This window comes from Culex quinquefasciatus, chromosome 1 (assembly GCF_015732765.1).
Source record: "Culex quinquefasciatus strain JHB chromosome 1, VPISU_Cqui_1.0_pri_paternal, whole genome shotgun sequence".
NCBI lineage: Eukaryota > Metazoa > Arthropoda > Insecta > Diptera > Culicidae > Culex > Culex quinquefasciatus.
The window spans coordinates 89,164,317-89,182,547 of NC_051861.1; the positions used below are offsets into that span (position 1 = coordinate 89,164,317).

At 34.6% G+C, this 18,231-nt stretch overlaps 1 long non-coding RNA gene across 1 annotated transcript; it reads left to right on the forward strand.

Annotated features, from left to right (window-relative positions):
* Nucleotides 1–1,920: 1,920 nt before the first annotated feature.
* On the forward strand, nt 1,921–2,444 carry LOC119765444. The gene is made up of 3 exons (XR_005276734.1): nt 1,921–1,963; nt 2,062–2,209; nt 2,268–2,444. It is a non-coding gene; the product is annotated as an uncharacterized LOC119765444 (long non-coding RNA).
* Nucleotides 2,445–18,231: the final 15,787 nt, after the last annotated feature.

An 18,231-nucleotide genomic window follows, 5' to 3' on the forward strand; every position in this document is an offset into this window, starting at 1 on the left:
TAAAGTATTTAAAGTATTTAAATTATTTAAAGTATTTAAAGTATTTAAAGTTTTAAGTATTTAAAGTATTTAAAGTATTTAAAATATTTAAAGTATTTAAAGTATTTAAAGTATTTAAAGTATTTAAAGTATTTAAAGTATTTAAAGTATTTAAAGTATTTAAAGTATTGAAAGTATTTAAAGTATTTAAAGTATTTAAAGTATTTAAAGTATTTAAAGTATTTAAAGTATTTAAAGTATTTAAAGTATTTAAAGTATTTAAAGTATTTAAAGTATTTAAAGTTTTTAAAGTATTTAAAGTACTTAAAGTATTTAAAGTGTTTAAGGTATTTAAAATATTTATGATTTTCGGGTATATTTAAATAATTCAAAGTTTGTATTGAAAAAATGTAATGTTTTTCAAGCATTCAGAGATTTTGTTCAAAGTTTTCAAATTATATTTTAAGGCTTAATCCATAAAGTCCGTGACTCTACAATCTTACTCCTACATCACCGGTTGAATAAATTAAATAAAATGTAAATTACTTTAATAATTAAAAGTTTCTAAATTACTTTAAAAATTCAAAAATTTCTAAAATACTTGCAAAAGTTTAAACTAACTGAACCTACTTTAGGTATTTTTAATATTTTAAATACTTCAAGTACTTTATAACTTCAAGTGGTTTAAATACTTTTAATGCCTTCTATATTTACGATAACTTTTAAAATCTAAAATACTTTTAATCCTGAAAATTCTTCAAATATAAAAAAAAGTCATCAGTTACTTTAAATACTTTGAATAATTGAAGTATGAGTACGTTAATAATTAATAATGAGGCCATTTAAATTTAAAAATATATTATATACTTTTTTATGTTTGGCAGGTTAAGCACTCGCTCCTAACTCCATCCAATTTACTGATTTTCATTAAACCACTAATTTTGCAAAACTTTTGATAGAAACTTCCTATTGAGCTTTTTATAACTCGATTTTAGTTGAAAACGCTTTTAATGAGCCGTAATTGAATGTCGAAGTGCTGATATGACAACATTAGAGAAAAGATGGAATTAGATCCTGTTCCCCTTCTTGTAATATTTTCTTTGTTTTGAATTCTTCATACTGTCAAAACTTCTAATACTTTCAAAACATAAAAACACAAATTATTTTAAAATTCTTTTAATTTCTTAAATCTTTGAAATACATTAAATTTAATTTTCGTTGAATGTTCTATTTTATTTACTTCTGATACAGATTTAAATAATTTCAATATGTTGTACTTTTAGTACTTTGAATGCTTTAAGTATTTTAAATTTTATTAAAACTTTACATTCCTTAGAACTTCAAGTAATCTGCATATCTGGAGTTTTTTGAAAAGGTCCAATAATCTAAATGTCCAGTTTTTGCTTTTTGGGTGTTTTTGAATCCGCCTTGAGTCAGAGGTATTAAAAACACCCAAAAGCAAAAACTGAAATTTGGTTTATTGGCCATTTAAAAAAAACTCCAGATATGTTTAATACACTCAATTTCATAAATAGAAACTATACATACTTTTAATTCTTAAAATACTTGAAATTAAAAAAAATACTTCAATGACTTGAAATACTTCAAATAATTACAAGAAAAATATTTTATATTTCCTAAATTCTTCTAATAATTTAAGTCAAGATTTTAGTAAATTTGATTTATATTATCGTGATTTAATTTTTATTACTTTGAATACAAAAAGAATTTTTTTAAATCCTCGAAAAAATCTGCATTTTGATTTATTTGCTGAAACAACTTTTTTTAATATCAATCCACGTAATATTTGTATGACCCTTTGTTGTTCGTTATTTCTTAACGACCCGTCAAGTTAAAAAAGCTCAGTCGACGACAAGCAAGAGGACAAGCTGACGTGCGGAAAATGGTTTTCATTAAAAGATCCGAAATTTATGACCGGATTAGACCATTTTTCGTTCCGACCCGTTCCGGAATGTTCTTGCTGGTAAGTTTAGTGAAAACCGGCTGAATTCCGGTGTTTTTGTTGTTACGAATGCACAGTTTGTTGCAGATAAATGCAACCGCATTTTCACGTCGTTCCAGATATCCGGGCAGTTTTCGAGGTCGAGCAGAGGTTCTACGCCAGTGACCTGAGTGCGCAAAGATGTTTTGCTGGTCCCGAAGAACTCCCGCAATTCGTAGGTCATCGATTCGGGGAAAATGAACGAGCCGCGGCGAAAATTTCACGTAGGTATAAAAAGGGGGAAAGTAATTGGGAAAGAAATGACGATTTCCATCTTTCCCTGCAGGCAGAGCTGGAAGGACCCCGCGGAACCGGTTCCGGTGTGGACAACGCTAAACAAGCCAGATGAAAATTGGCTCCGGCAACTGCTTGCGAGCTCTGGGCACCGCGGGCCGCTTCTTGAAATTAAACGACGTCCCAGCAACCGGAATCCGGACGCGGCTTGTGGCAGAAGTCATTTCCGGCAGGCGTTATTGATTGTTTTTTGGAGCAAATTGCTCATTTCTAGATAGTTTTTTTTTACAATATTCTTTGCCATGTATTTAAGAGCATTATTTTCAATAAAATTTGGGGTTTTCTGTTGTTTTTATCTTGAAAAAACATTAAAACCAGTAGTATTTTTTTATTAACGGTGTTGCCAGATAGCACAAGCTTAGGTTACCGACCGCTAGGTGTCGCTTTTTGTGCTTTCAGGTTTATTCAGAGCTTTTTCAAGTTCAAAAAACGAAATGTAGTTGGCGCCACCTGTTAAATTAAGCTGGCAAAGCATGCTGGCAAATTTAGGAATTGGATGACTTCTCGGACAGAAGGAAGCCAAATTACTAAATAAGGAAAGGGGGCAAAATTCCTAGAAAAAAGGCATTTTTTCCTTCTTTTTATTTTCAGTGTAGTGCTACCGTCGGTGTTGTTGTTGTTGCTTTCCTCGTCACTCAGTCTCGCGAACTTGTTACTGGTGGGAATGTTGGCGGATGTTGAAGCGCCATCGGTCGACGGATTGCCGGAAGTAGCTGAACGGAGCCTTATTGGGCTGCGGCCCTGGACACGGTAATTAGGGTGTAATAACTTGGGGTCGAATCCTTTGGCGCACACACTCCCCGGCGCGATGGCGGTCGACGCGGCGTTGGTTTGTTTACCTTTTTGCACACGGCCGGTAGACGAACTTCGCGGGTTTTTCGAGGCCGCACTCGAACTGCCACGGCCACGGCCGACCCTTGGCATGCTGTTGGAGCAAACTCGCGGCTAATCACGGTAAATTACGGCGAAAAATTTCGAAAAAAACGATAGAGCACTTGACTGCTGCTTGCACTCGTGCGTACACGGAGAGGTGAAAAAATATTCTATTTTCAGTTATGAGCAACTTATAATGCTTATACCTGTAAGTTGTCAAAACAAACTTTTGAGAAATTTGGACGAGCTTTCCGTTAAAAATATTTACGAGACTGATAAATCAAGTCTGTCATATAGAAAACGCCAAAATCCACCAAAAAACGTATTTTTTCGACATTTTTATTTTTAAAGCCGCTGTATCTTCACAAGGATTGGACATAGGACAATGGTCAACATATAGACTTTAATGTAAAATTGACTGGGGAATCGATTCTTACTATCGGTTTTTGAAAATTTTGACGTTAAGATCACTTTTCAAAAACACAGTTTTATTAAATGATTTTTGTATTTTTTTAGGAGAGACATACCATCCTGCATTCTTCGTGAGTCTTTTTGTCACATTTTAAGCTACTTTTACAAAAAAATGAACGAAAAAAATCGTGACATCATTTAAAAATTATACTTTTAAACTTAAAAATTGAAAATTCTTCTGAAATCAGCATATATTTTTGTTTCAGTGTATTTTTTTCAGAAAGCCCTTCCAATTTCCTACAAGTTTTTCAATGACCACTTTTTGGTACGATGCAACGGCTTCGAGATACAGTAATTTATAAATAAAAAAATACAAACATATTTAAATAACTTACGCCCTTCTCAAATGCCATTTTCGAGTACAATTGGCTCCATAAACACAAAAATGGCTAATATAGGCTTAGGTTAACATGTCTAAAAAGTTTCAAAGAAACCTGAAAGGGTCGGGTACAAAAGTACGAGAAAAAATCCCGATTTGAGCTGGAATTGCTAAAAAAAAGAAACAAAAGCATGTAAACATTATATGGTTATAAATTACAACAGTTATAGTAGAAGACTGTTGGAATGTTGTAACCTTTCATTTAACAAAATAACTATACAGCATGATTCGAAACAAAAGTTGTCTGATTGGCCTTAGGGTGACCTACGCCGTGTTAGGGTGTTCCAAAAAATGTTTTTTTTTTTGTCGATTTTTGTAAAAAATACGTGGAGCATCCGATTGCATGCTTTGGGAACAATACATAACCCCATAAACAAAACTTATCGATTATTTGGGCCATATAATCATCTTCTATAATGAATCCTGACCATTACCCTTCCCTACTAACAAAATCCCAAGTAGAAGTAGTTTTCGGGCACACGCGGGGGTGTGGATATCGCGAAGAACCCACCCTTGGTAGCAGCCTGTGCTAACTAACATTCCCGCCCCATTCCCTCGAGATCTACAAACTGACATGGCGGGCGCCGTTGGTGGCCAACGACTGTTACTTATCTGCAGCAGTTATAGGTTTAATGACCTTGAAGTCAAAACTTTTTTTTCGTAAAATCGCGATAACTCGTAATGTTTCTGAGCAAACCCCTTATGTTTATATATCAAAATTTTTGTAATTGTCTGCTCTACAACTTTGTAGAACATTATTATACTCTAAAAATGAAACCTGTAACGGAAAATGAGAGAATTAAAAAAAAACTTTTTAGTGTTTTTTCGATGAAGAATACGTTTTTTTTTTTGGAACTCTGAGTATGCCATCAAATCGGGCGTCTAATTTTACATAAATGTCCCTTTGACACCAAATTTCTATCTCATCACCGTTTTAGGCTGCAAATTATTGAAAAACACCTCTTTTTTCGCATGTTTAAAAATGAAAGGGGTCGTACCGCCCCTCCGTCACGAGATATCGAAAAACGGACCTTGGTTTCGTGATCAGGGACAATAGTTACCCCTTATGACAAAGTTTCACGCAAATCGAAAAGGGGTCGGAGCAACTGCTGTGTGAGTTGGCGGAGAATTACTCACTTTGCGTCCAAGAAAGCTTTAATCGGTTGAAATGACCAGGGCCAAACAAAATAATACTGATCTTATTATTTCACCCCCTCCCAATCTAAATGTTGAGCCCGAACGGAGAACGAATTATGCTGTTTTCCTGGGGAATTGCTGTATAAAAATGCGATTAGGAAAAACAAAACAAAACACTTTATTAATTCAAATTTTGAAGAAATGAAGAAAAGTGCAAACTTTAATCATGAAAATATCAAAACTTGATGTTACTGCTCGGAAAGAAGCTCCTCAGGCAAGGCAAACTAACGAAGAACTACTAAATTGAAGGAATGTCACAAAACCACAACCAGCTAAAATAACTTAGCTTTCCAAACATTTGTACTTACGGATAAGCTGCACACAGTTCTTCAACTCTATAAATAAGCTGATTTACGTCACTCTGTCAATACAGTCGATGGGGTACTTTCATCCACTCTGCCCCATCGCAGCCCCTTCCAGTTGGAGTGAGGTTGAAACAGCTTAATCCCTTTAACCACAAGTGCCAATCTCCAATTTTGGCAAAACCCCTGAATACCATTTCCACATGACCAGACAGACCGGGGGGCGAGAGAGATTCGACACCATTATTGCAGGTGTTTAACAGAATTCTCCATCTGTGGTTACGGCCAAATGGCTTCGTTTCCTGGTTGGCCAGCTTTTCCTCCAGATCGTTAAATAATTTCCCCTTAAACGCTTTACGATAAGTACCTTCCACCCATCCTCCAGCAAAAGGGCGTTTGCGAGCGGGGGTGCAAAGTAAAAGTGTCATCTTCCTTCTCGTTCTACTCTAATTTAACCCTCTGCGATCCCAATAACATAAATTTTCAACTGTTTTTGATATTTTTTTTTTCTTTATTTTAAAAATTACTTGAGACATATGTAATTTAAAAAACGATCGAAGATGACAGAGATAATAATTTAAACAAAAATCAAATCGAGACGAAATTTGAATTATTTCATATTGTTTAAAACTATTCTTTCAAGAGAAATGACAGAATAAATCATTTTCGAAATTCTCCTTTACCTCAGTAAACATATTTTGTTTTAAGATTGCTTCGCCAATTGGTGGACTGCTGAGGGTTAACCAACGTATCTCGTTCGGTTTCACTCCAACAGTTTTTTTCCGGAGGTTTTCCGATTTTCACATTTCCTTACCCCTCAACCACTCTGGAAAAAATGCGCTTCATTTGATCGGTAATTTTATTTATCGGTCTTACGACCTCATTGGTTCGTGCCCTCCGAGGCCCAAGAAAATTCCAGGAGAACGTGGGGAGGGTAGGGAAAAGATATTGCAATTTGCATATCGAAGGTATTAAATTCAATAACATATTTCGTGTTTTCCTCGAGTCGCTTTTCCGCTAAATTGGCTCCGATTTTCACGGCGACGGCTTCCCCGATGTCGTCGGTCGAGGGCCGGGAAATCAATTTATGACAATATGGTTATGCTGAGTTTTAACACGCCAAAAAAGATGTCGGGAACCACGGCGTGACGAGGACTTTGGAGTCAAACCACCGCCGTCGTTGGTTGTCAAATCAGGGGGAAAAGACTTTTTTTTTGAGAGATAAAAAAATGCTTCGCTTGCCTGAAGGAGAGTCGAAGGCTTATTGAGTTCTTATGCTTGAGTGGCGTTTACCAGTTCGATTGGAACATCATCAAGCTAAATTTGTCTGGTAATAGTAAATGAGAAGGTGTTGAACTGTTACTTGAGAAACGAGGTAACATTACTCATTATGTTGAAAATGTTGTTTGAAATAAATAATATACTTTATTCTCTCATGCATTTTTCAATCACAATTAAACATAAATTTTGTTTTTGCAATTGAATATTCTTAAATAATGTTACTAATGACTCAGTATTGTAAATAAATTGTAAGCGTGGTAAGGTTTATTTATTAAAACTTACTTACTTTATAGTACATAATTTTTCAATTTTTAAATTATGCTCAACTTTGTTTAAAATTTGGATTCACAATTTGTTCATAATGCGATAAAGCCAATACAAATATTATTCCAAGATTTTGTTCCTCGTCACTTTAATATTTCCTTGTAAACTTGTAAAATTACGTGTATGATAATAAATCCGCATTTCATAAGGTATATTATTTATGCATTTTTTTTTACCAAATACAAGGTTTTTAATCTTTTACAATTTTTAATTTTTTTGGAATCAATACTGATTTTTTTCAAAAAATCGGAATATTGGTCGCAAAAATTTTTCAACTTCATTTTTCGATGTAAAATCAAATTTGCAATCATAAAGCACTCGAATGAAAATTTCATAAACCTGGGCAGACGGTAATAACAAAATTCATGCCATTTCAATAACAAATTCTGTTAAAATAACAAATATGTTATGGAATCTTCCTAAAAAATCCATTTCTGCATAATGGTTTAATAACGGTTTATGTTATCATAACAAAATTTGTTATTGGTCTGGTATTGGTTGAAAGCCAAAACAACTTTGGAATAACATTTTTTGTTATGGAAGAATAACTCCAACTGTTATTGGGATGATCGGATTAGTTGTTAAAATAACAAAAAATAATAACAAAGATTTGTTCGAAGAATAACTAAAAATGTTATTAGTCTGTTATTACAATAACATTCCAATAACAAAAAAATCATAACGACGAATAACAAATCTTGTTATAAATAACGTAAAATGTTATTGGCCTAGTATTTTCAAGTATCAAAAAATGTTATTCCCAAGTTATTTCCGTCTGCTCGGGAAGTGCATCGTTTTCAAGTTATAGCCATTTTAAGGTAACTTTTTTGAAAATAGTACAACAGTTCTCTACGGAATCGGTAATTTTTCTTAATTTTTTTTTTTGTTTTTGCCTTCAGAAGCCACAGATGTATCTATTGAAGGAATATTTTGATCGATTTAGTGTCTTCGGCAAAGTTGTAAGCATGGGTATGGACTACACTGAAAAAAAATATAAAAAATTTGGTGATTTTAATATCACTTTATGTCACTAGAACTTGATTTGCAAAATAACTCTATTTTTTTCATTTTTTGATATGTTTTAGAGGACATCAAATGCCAACTTTTCAGAAATTTCCAGAATGTGCAAAAAATCTTTGACCGAGTTGTGATTTTTTGAATCAAAACCGATTTTTTTAAAAAATTGACCTCTGATGACGGTAATAAAATGTATGCTGAAAGATGTTTCTTCTTTTCGATTCTGTTTTTTTTTTGGTTTTGCAAAAAACCTTTGACCGAGTTATATTAAGATAATTTTAGAATCAATTCTGTTTTTTTTTTTCAGAAAAATCGGAATATTGGTCGCAAAAATTTGTAAACTTCATTTTTCGATGTAAAATCAAATTTACAATCAAAAAGTATCTGAGTGAAATTTTGATAAAGTGCACCGTTTTCAAGTTATAGCCATTTTTAAGTATCTTTTTTGAACATAGTCGCAGTTTTCAATTATTTTAAACTAGTGTTTAATTTAAAATCAAGACTAACATTTCAAAAGGGCCAAACATTCAATATTACACCCTTTTCAAATGTTAGTCTTGATTTAAAAAAGAAAATATTGTTTTCGAAAAGGTCGGAAAATTTCACGAATGATTCATATTTTAACATGCTTGAAAGTCTTGTGATTAGATTACGCCCCAAGAACTTTTCTTGTCATTATTAATAATTGCAGTACATTCGAGAACACCCGAAAATGTATTACAAAAATTAAGAGGATTCTGAGAACGGATCACATTTCAAAGAATCTACAGGGGAGGAAGGATGCGTGGACATGCCGTACCAAACGCTCCGATTATCTGTATGGTTTCTGTATGGTTTCAATTATGGTATTAAAAAACCGAATCTACGTAACACCTTCTAATGTGGCCCTCTCAAACCTTGCCGGTTTCGCCTACGGATCCACAGGCGTGTATCGTTCTTTTTGCAACAAGACTCTGCCTCCCGGGTCTCCAAAGTGTGGAGGCACGGGGAGAGGGCGCCATTACCTATGTTTACACTTAGATTTTTTGCATCCGCCTCGGGATTCAAACCTGTGACCTCTAGATTGTGAGTCCAGTGCGCGGTCCAATTGATCTACACAGGCAGACATGTATCATTTATGGTATGGCATTTGTATTACACTGTACACTGATTTGATTTGATTTGATGTGTTAACCAACAGGGCCACAAGGATGACCTATGTAGCGGTTGCCTAGAATTACAGTGGCTCAGACTTAAAGGGAGCATCTTCAAATTACTGCCGTATGAAGGGCCAAAAGGGGATGGTTGGACGCGAACAAGCAAAATCACTCACGGTGTCCTCAGGGGAAGAGAATCTCCTTCCGACAGTAACCTCCAATAACTCCGAAAAAAGTCAGACAATGCTGAAAAACAGGGCTCGCATTTGTATTACACTGTACACTGCCCACAATTGAAAATTCGGCTATTATGCCAAATCAAGTATTCCGAGAAAAACGCGTTTAAGTGTTTGTCACAAAATCTGCGTCAAGGCAATTTCCCATAAGAGTGGCATATTAGCCGTTTGGTTTTTCGCATCGGCAGCTAAGTCCAAACACTATTTCAGCAAAATTCAAGTTCCAGAAGATGCGTTGGAACATCCTCTATCACCTGGTGCTAATATCTCGTTTTTGTCACAAGTGGATATTAGCCGTTTTTTCAATGGTGGGCAGTACAGTGGTCCAGATCGCAAAATTAAACAGAAAATGGATTTTCCGAAAAATGGTGACGTTTTGGAGCTTTGAAGTCTTTAGAAGAGTTGTTGTAAATGGAATGGGGCAACTTTTGGTTTGGTTGAAAATTAGAGTGGTTTACGATTAGGGTTAATTTGAAAATCTAACATTACAGGAATATTTTTGAAAATTTTTGGTCTTCTTAAAAGTTGTTGGGTTTGCTTTTTCTCTGGCTTTTATCTCGTAATTTACGCTTTCTATGACCAAATTTATAGAAAGCATCTGGGCAAACCTTCAACATTGAACGTGGCAATTCATGGTTAAATTTTAGAGAATAATTTAAAATTATCATTTTAACTTAAATTATTACCAAAAATCGATTTTTCGATCGATTCAGCGGGCAAAATAACATGAAAAAAATATATTTGGACAATTTCCGAGTTTCGTTAGGGTGGTCCCATATGGTTTTCCCTTGAAAATTAGACTTTTTCAAAATAAAGATATCTCGAGTTTAAAGAAAAACACCCCTGAGATTTTCAGCGTTTATAGTCCTAGATCTTCTCTTTCAAATGCAACCTGTCCAACGAAAGTTGTTGGACAGGTTGCATTTGAAGACCAAAAAATTCCCGAAAATTTTCCTTTAAAGCTAGATTTTCAAAATCTCCCTAATCGTGAACCACCCTAATTTTCAACCAAACCAAAAGTTGCTCCTTTTCATTTGCAACAACTCCTCTCATGGCACCAAAGCTCCAAAACGTCATCATTGTTTTTCAATAATTTGCAGCCTGAAACGGTGATGAGATAGAAATTTGGTGTCAAAGAGACTTTTATGTAAAATTAGACGCCCAATTTGATGGCGTAATCAGAATTCCGGAAAAAACGTATTTTTCATCGAAAAATACACTAATTTTTTTTTTAAAGCTCTGTCATTTTTCGGTACTTGACTGTACAAATTTTTGGAACACGTCATTTTATGGGAAATTTAACGTACTTTTCGAATCTTTATAGACCCAAAAGGGTAATTTTTTCATTTAGAACATTTTTTTTTTCATTTTACAATTTCGTGTTTTTTTTCCAACATTACAGGGTTATTTTTCAGAGTGTAACAATGTTCTACACAGTTGTAGCCAATTACAAAAAATTTGATATACAAACATAAGGGGTTTGCTTGTAACCATCACGAGTTATCGCGATTTTACGAAAAAAAGTTTTGAAAAAGTAACTTTTTGCATTTCCCTTTGTTTTGTCGTCCGTATCTGTCGCGGGTGACCATGAACGGCCATGATCGACGACGACCAACTTTTTCTAAACTTTTTTTTTCGTAAAATCGCAATAACTCGTGATGTTTATAAGCAATCCCCTAATGTATACATATAAAACATTTTATAATTGTCTGTTCTACAACTTCATAGAACACTGTTACACTTTAAAAAATTACCCTGCAATGTTGGAAAAACACGAAATTGCAAAATGATTTTTTTTTCTGAATGAAAAAATGACTTTTCTTGGTTAATGTAGATTCAAAAAGTACATTAAATTTCCCATAAAATGACATGTTCCAAAAAAAATTACAGTCGAGTAACGGAAAATGGGAGAGTTTTTAAAACTTTGTTAGTACATTTTTCGATGAAAAATACGTTTTTTCGAAATTCTGAGTACGTCATCAAATCTGGCGAAAAACACCCCTTTTTCGCATGTTCAAAAATGACAGGGGTCGTACCGCCCCTCCATGACGAGAAATCAAAAAATGGACCTCGGATTCGTGATCAGGGACAAAAGTTACTTCTTAGGACAAAGTTTCACGCAAATCGAAGAGAGGTCGGGGCAACTGCTGTGTGAGTTGGCGGAGAATTACCCTAATAAAAATAATTATTTATTTTAGAAAACCCAGATGGACACATGCAAAGCCCAGTTTCTTCTAGGAATAAATCATTGGCAAAGTCTATTAAAAACTGCAGCTTTGTTCCATCCATCAACGCTGGTGCCACCGTTTGATGACATCAAAACAGAACCTCTATCCAGTTCCGGGTAAAAACAAACATTCCACTCTCTCTTTCTCGGAAACCCAACCATCAACGACCGAGTTCTCATTACCCAGACCCGCCAGAGATGAGACAAAATCCCACAACTACTGGCAGTGTTCCTCTTGTTGTTTCTGACATTTGCAGGTTTTTCGTTTACTTTTCGTCAGTCGTCATCATCCGACGTCATCCTGGCAGAGGTTGCACTTTGTCCGAAAAAGACGAGGTTGTGTGATGTCCACGTGCAGTGCTCGCTGGCCGTTCCCAAAGCAATGTGTTTCACTTCATAATGAACGATGACAGCGGTCCCAACGGGGATCTCTCGGATCCGGTGAAAGCTGCAGAGTTGTAAGTCCGTCCGGCCAAACGAGTTCCGTTTTCCATCTGGCGCATTTGGTTTGGACTTTTTCCGGGGAAGTGTACTTTGGACACGGGATGCAATTTAGGGTTGCCATAGATTCATCTCTAGACATGATAGTCGTTGGGTGTTATTTGACGTTCGAGACCACTGATATGCTGCAAGGTAATAAAAGCCTTAAGGGTAAATTATGTAATGATACCAAATTTTGGTATTAAAATGTCATTAAGAGAATCCAAGCCTACTCCGGTGGAATCGCTGGCGGCAGTTGGACTCGCAATCCAAAGGTCGTCAGTTCAAACACTGGGGTGGAAGGTTCCTTGGAGTAAAAAGAGGTTTAGGTGCCCTCCCCATTCAAGCCTTCGGACTCCTAGGTTCGAGCAGAAACTTGCACTAGAGACCACAAAAGACCTGGGGGTCGTTAATGTGGATGGTTTGATAAGAGAATTCTTCAATATAGCAATAACACCAGATTGTTGAATTCGTGCATACCTTCATAAAGAAATGTGTTCTGATATTTGGTCTTTGATGAACTTTGTCTAAAGAACCAAGAGTATTTTTTTAGTTCATGAATAACGTTGTTAATTAAACGCTCTTTTTAAATCAGTCTTAAAAATACAACAAAAAAAACAAATCCCTCCAGCTAGCAGCAAATGCGCAAATTGAAAGCCACACAATTCATCCCGCGCATTCAACACCTCGCACACTATTAACCGGCATCGCGCTCCAAAAAGGATCTGCTCAACCTTTTCACGTCCTTTTACAGAATTGTCGCCGGAAAGAAGTCGCAGCAAAAAAAAAAAAAAACCACCCACCACGATAAATACAGTCTCCCAAAGCTTGTTAGAGGGAGCAACCTAACTCCTGTTAAGGGTTTGCATAAAGTAAACGCACACACAAGCACACGTCAAATAAGCCACCCTCTTACCTCAGCTCAGCACACTTTTTTATTCACTCACCCTGGTGGAAATTAGTTCTTCAGGGGATTTTAATGGATACTTGTGTCAAGCACTTCACTCCTCCTACCTGCCTGAACTCCCCCCCTCTTGTACCATCGTACGGCAAGACTGACTGACTACACAACTCTTTTGCTCTCGGTCTCTCCCGAGCAAAGTGTGAAAACTGGGCAGGGCACTTGTGGTGACTCGGTGCAGCCTGGAAAAGCTCGGAAAAATACTACCATTTTACCTGGTTTACCTTTTTTTCTCTATGACTGGGTTGGGGGCTGAAAAGGGGAACTGAGAAATTAAATTTGAAAAAAAAATAATTGTTTTGTAGCTAGTTACTATTTTGTTGTCCAAATCTATTGCACCTAACGTGTTGCTTTCAGTTGAAATCACGGGATTTCCCGTCAATAACATTTTCCGTTTCCCAGAAAATTTGTAGATTTCCTGGGATTTTCTGAAATTTTAAGGAAGGTATACATTTTCTTAAATTTTGGGTACCAGTGTTTAAAAAATGCACTGGAAAAAATAATTAATTGAAGTTATTATTTTTATATAAATTTAATTCAATTCACAGATCTTTATTTAAACAAATCAACTCTTCTAAAAATTTCTTCTTAACATTTAAATTCGCTTATCTCAAATCATTTAAATTTGGGAACAGATGTTGCTTTTTTGCTGGGCAATAGGAATTATTATGTTTGAAGAGAATGAGAGTCAACCACTTTAAAACTTATCAGCCAAAACCAACAATAAAACCACTTAATCGTAATAAGATCCCCAGAACCCCGTTAAACCTCTCTTAAACCCAAAAGGACATCCAGAAAGCCATAATAAAACCATTGTTAAAACCTACTTAGGAGTTATGGCAAAATTACATTTCATACGTCTTCAAACGTCTTATGCCAAATAGGTTTTATTCTGGCAACGAATAAGTCTTCGTCTTGCCTTGATATAATTGAGATGATTGTCAAAAATGGCGTTGACGAAACGATAGATATTGGAGGTACCGTCAGTGGGGGTGAGATTGGATCAAATTGTTTATTTACGGATTTTATAATTTCTCAGTTTCTTCTCAATGAAACTGAATTCTGTTAAAAGGGTTGTGTAGGGGACATCTTAAGATGACTTCGCTGAAAAAAAATCGTTCCTAGAATAAATCCTGTTACTTTGGCAAAAAAAAATAAAAAAAAGCATACAAATTGAAATTACGAGCCACGGTTTAAAGATTTCTATGAAAAAAAGTGTTTTAAAATGTATTATACAACTGTCCAGTTGCAGTTGATGGCAAAACATCATTAGATTCCAAAATATTTTGCGAAAAATAAATGTTTGGGGTGTTGTGCATTGGAATTTTATAAAAATTCATAACATTTTTAAATAAGCCCAAACATGCAGGAATAATCATTTTAGATTGTTCTCAGTTGATAAGACTTCTATTTGAATGAAAATTAAGAAGTTTTATGGAAAAATATTTTTTTGCCCCCAACCAATGACCAATTTTGAAGAATTTCGAAAAATATTTACAACGGCATAGGGGAAAGTGGGGCAAGTGTAACAAGCTAAGGAAATGCTCGTTAGAACCCATTAAAAAGTTAAAAAATCTGTCGGATTTTATTATAATCATCTTATTCTAGGTCTTGACTAAGACTTTGTTTAAACAAGTTTTTAAAAAAACCTGTTTTTTAATGTGAAAAATTGATTTTAAAATTTTTGATTTTCCGTACGTTCTACTCAACTAGTGGGGCAAGACGAGCAACCCGTTGGGGCAAGAGGAACAATGCATGAAAAAAATATGGTAATTTGCTAACAATTGAACTGTTATCACTTAGATACATCAGATTAGAATGTATTTGAATGGTTTCTTCCATTTTTAGATTAAATAATAATATTTTACTAAAAATTTTATCGTTTTACGAAAAAAATACTACTTCGATGATAAATAGTAAATTTTCATAATATCACTATACTTTGTATGTACAATTTTTAACGATTGTTTATCAGTTTTTAAGTACTTTCATGTATTTATTTCCCAATAAAATATGTTGTTGCAGCAATTCGTATTTTTTTCCATACTAAAAATCCATATGGTACACTTGCCCCACCTGAACAAGATTTTTTAAAAGCTCTCAACAAAAATAACCAAAAGTCAAATCATACTTTGTAATAGGTGCATGTCATTTGTAGGGACACTACTGATCTAGGAAAAATAGCATTTTGATAAAATGAGCCTTAAAACGAACCCTAAGCCTTATTTTGTACTTTCCAAATATTATAAGAAAACAAAGGTTTCGAAAAAAACTTCATTAAATCTTATGCCCCGTGGCGCTTACGTCATTTTGGCGGTTATGTGGTAGTAGAATCAGCTAATTGCATTGCTAGCAACAATTCCTCATACTGGAAATAATCAAAATTGTACAAATTACGGCCGTAGGAGCGATTGTTCCTCTTGCCCCATATGGTCGTCTTGCCCCACCTTCCCCTAATTAGCTTTTGCTTATTGATAGCGTGAATGCCGAAATGAAGCTATTGGGCAATCATACTTGATGGTGGCTAGATGTTTTAAATATGTTACTTAAAACAAAATTGAATTTATTTACATTTTTGTTTACCATGTATTACTGGCTTATCCAAACTGGATTGAATTTAAGGCTCTGAAAGGCATCATTCTCGATTGCCCATTTGGCGGCCATGTTTGTTTTAGAAAAAAAAACATTCAAATCTTGATTCAGAAGATTTCAATAAAAAAAAACTATTTCTTTGTGTTGTTTGTAGAAGAATTTTACATATAGTGTTATTTTTTTCAATTCAATTTACTATTTCTGAACCATGAATTCAGAACCATCATTGGCAGTCATTTCCCCAAAAGTGAAAGACACCATCTACCACTTTAAATGAGTATTAGTAAATACTCTTGTTAGAATTGTTAGTGTTTGTATTCAATAAGAATTCGTTCAATTCTTTTAATAGTTTTTGAGGAATTTTAGCTTGTAGTAATTTGCTGATCATGGGCGTAAAAGAGATGTGATTGCGTAATGATTTAATTTATCTTTAAATTCAAAACATCTTTAAGTGCTGTGATAGCACCCTTACAAAAGTTATTTATTTAGCTAAATTGGAAAAAATACTCCCAACATTTTAAACCGAGTTGTGATTTTATACAAAAAGCGTTTTTTAAGTAAATAAACACTAAAAATAAGAAGATTGACAACAAGAGAGTAGACAGTTTGGGTTTTAAATAAAAAATATATAAAAAAAGAAAATTCAGAGATTGCTGCTTTTATTTGATTTTAAAGCTTCAATCTGCTGTTAAAATATTATAGGATTCCTCTATGCCTCCAAATTCAACATGATATAGATCAAAAACAGATTTATTTTTAAGAAAATACAGATCTCCTATAAGATAATCTGGAATCGTTGTCCAGAATACAACCAATTTTGATCAAATTCAAAAATTCCCCGGGAATTCCCGCAAATGGTCACTAGATGGGCAATTCGGAAAAAATAGTTTTGAGTATCAAAAACCTAGCCTCACATTTGAAAACGTCGCTTGAAAACTTGAACCGCTATTTTAAGTTATCATATTTCAAGTAGCACTCATAACTTGTCGAGTGTTGAATCATTTTTTACTCGAAAACAGTTTGTTGAATAAAAAAATCATATTGTCATGTGAAGGCATCTTCTGAAAAAAGGGCGTGGCCAATAATTCTATAAATAAACTCAGGTTTTCTCGCTTTTTTACACAAATGTTATCTGTGAATCACTTACATAACTGATGCTCAACATACACATTCAACTTGACATTGCGTGTTGTTAGGTGGTGTAAATTTGTACGTGAGGAATTCAGAGTTTCAATAATGTTTATTATTTCAAGATAACAATTATTTTAACTGTTGACTGATTATTTTGTAAACATATCACCGGTAAAGCTACACAAATTATCAGCTTATTAGGTTCATGATATACAAAACTACAAATTAAATTAATGCCGATTTTCAATATTACTCCGTGGTACGGTAATCAAAATGACAGTTGAAACGGTTTGTTATAACAAAGTTATATAGTGGAGTTATAACAACTGACTTGAAACAAACTTATAAAACTTCAATTCCAATGACAGCCTTTTTGGAGTAAATTTTTTTAGCTCACTGCTGTATAACAATGCTGTCAGCAGCCTTCTTATTGACGCTTGGGCCAGCTTGTTTACTATGAAGCCCCGTGGAGAGATGTGGAAGCGCGGTTGGACCTGTCTTGGAGATCACAACAAATCGTCGAAGTCATCGGATCGAATTTTAGGAAAGAGGAAGTCCATCAAAAATGGAAAATCTAAAAGTTCCTCATGAAGAGAGCTTCACAATAATCACAGGTATTTTTTTTTTCAATTTCTAAATAAATCTGGTAGAACAAGCGTAAACAAGCGTCAGAGAAAATATTCTTATCGGCCTCGTCTTATTGATTGAAAATCTAATCAGAAATTCGTGTTTACATGTAAGTTGGTCAACGGTTAGACAGCTGTTTTCAATCTAACTTTCCTTTACAGTGTGCGCTTTGATTTGACAGCACAGCCATAAACCACGCCCCATTTTTTTTTGAATCTCTTGTAAGCAAGCACAGTGTGGTCAATTACATTCGTCCAACTTACTCTGATAACTTGCATCTTTTTCTGGCAAGTTATACAACAGAAAAAATGCGCTTTTTCCAATGCACTGGAGTTGTAGAACAAGTTGGGGTAACGAGGCCAATCGGTTATACAACCAGTTAGGAAAAACGTTCATCTGACAAAGTGTGTTGCTTGGGATTCTTTTTCAAATGTAAGGCAAATTTTTTTGGACATGATGCTATTTTCCCTATTTAGTGATCTTTCATTTGCGTCCAAAAGAGCTAGAATCAGTTGAAACGATGTAAAGTCCTGTAGTTTTTTTTTCGAAAATGACAATTTCCCAGTCCACCCTAACTCAGTGTGGGTGCCCTAAATAGCCAAACAAAAAATACAGGTCCAATTATTTCGGCTAAGGAACCCCCAACCCAATTATGAGCCCGATCTGAGCACTTTGGTTTTGGTGTATGCTCTTTACGAATGGAACTGCTAAATATGTAGCCG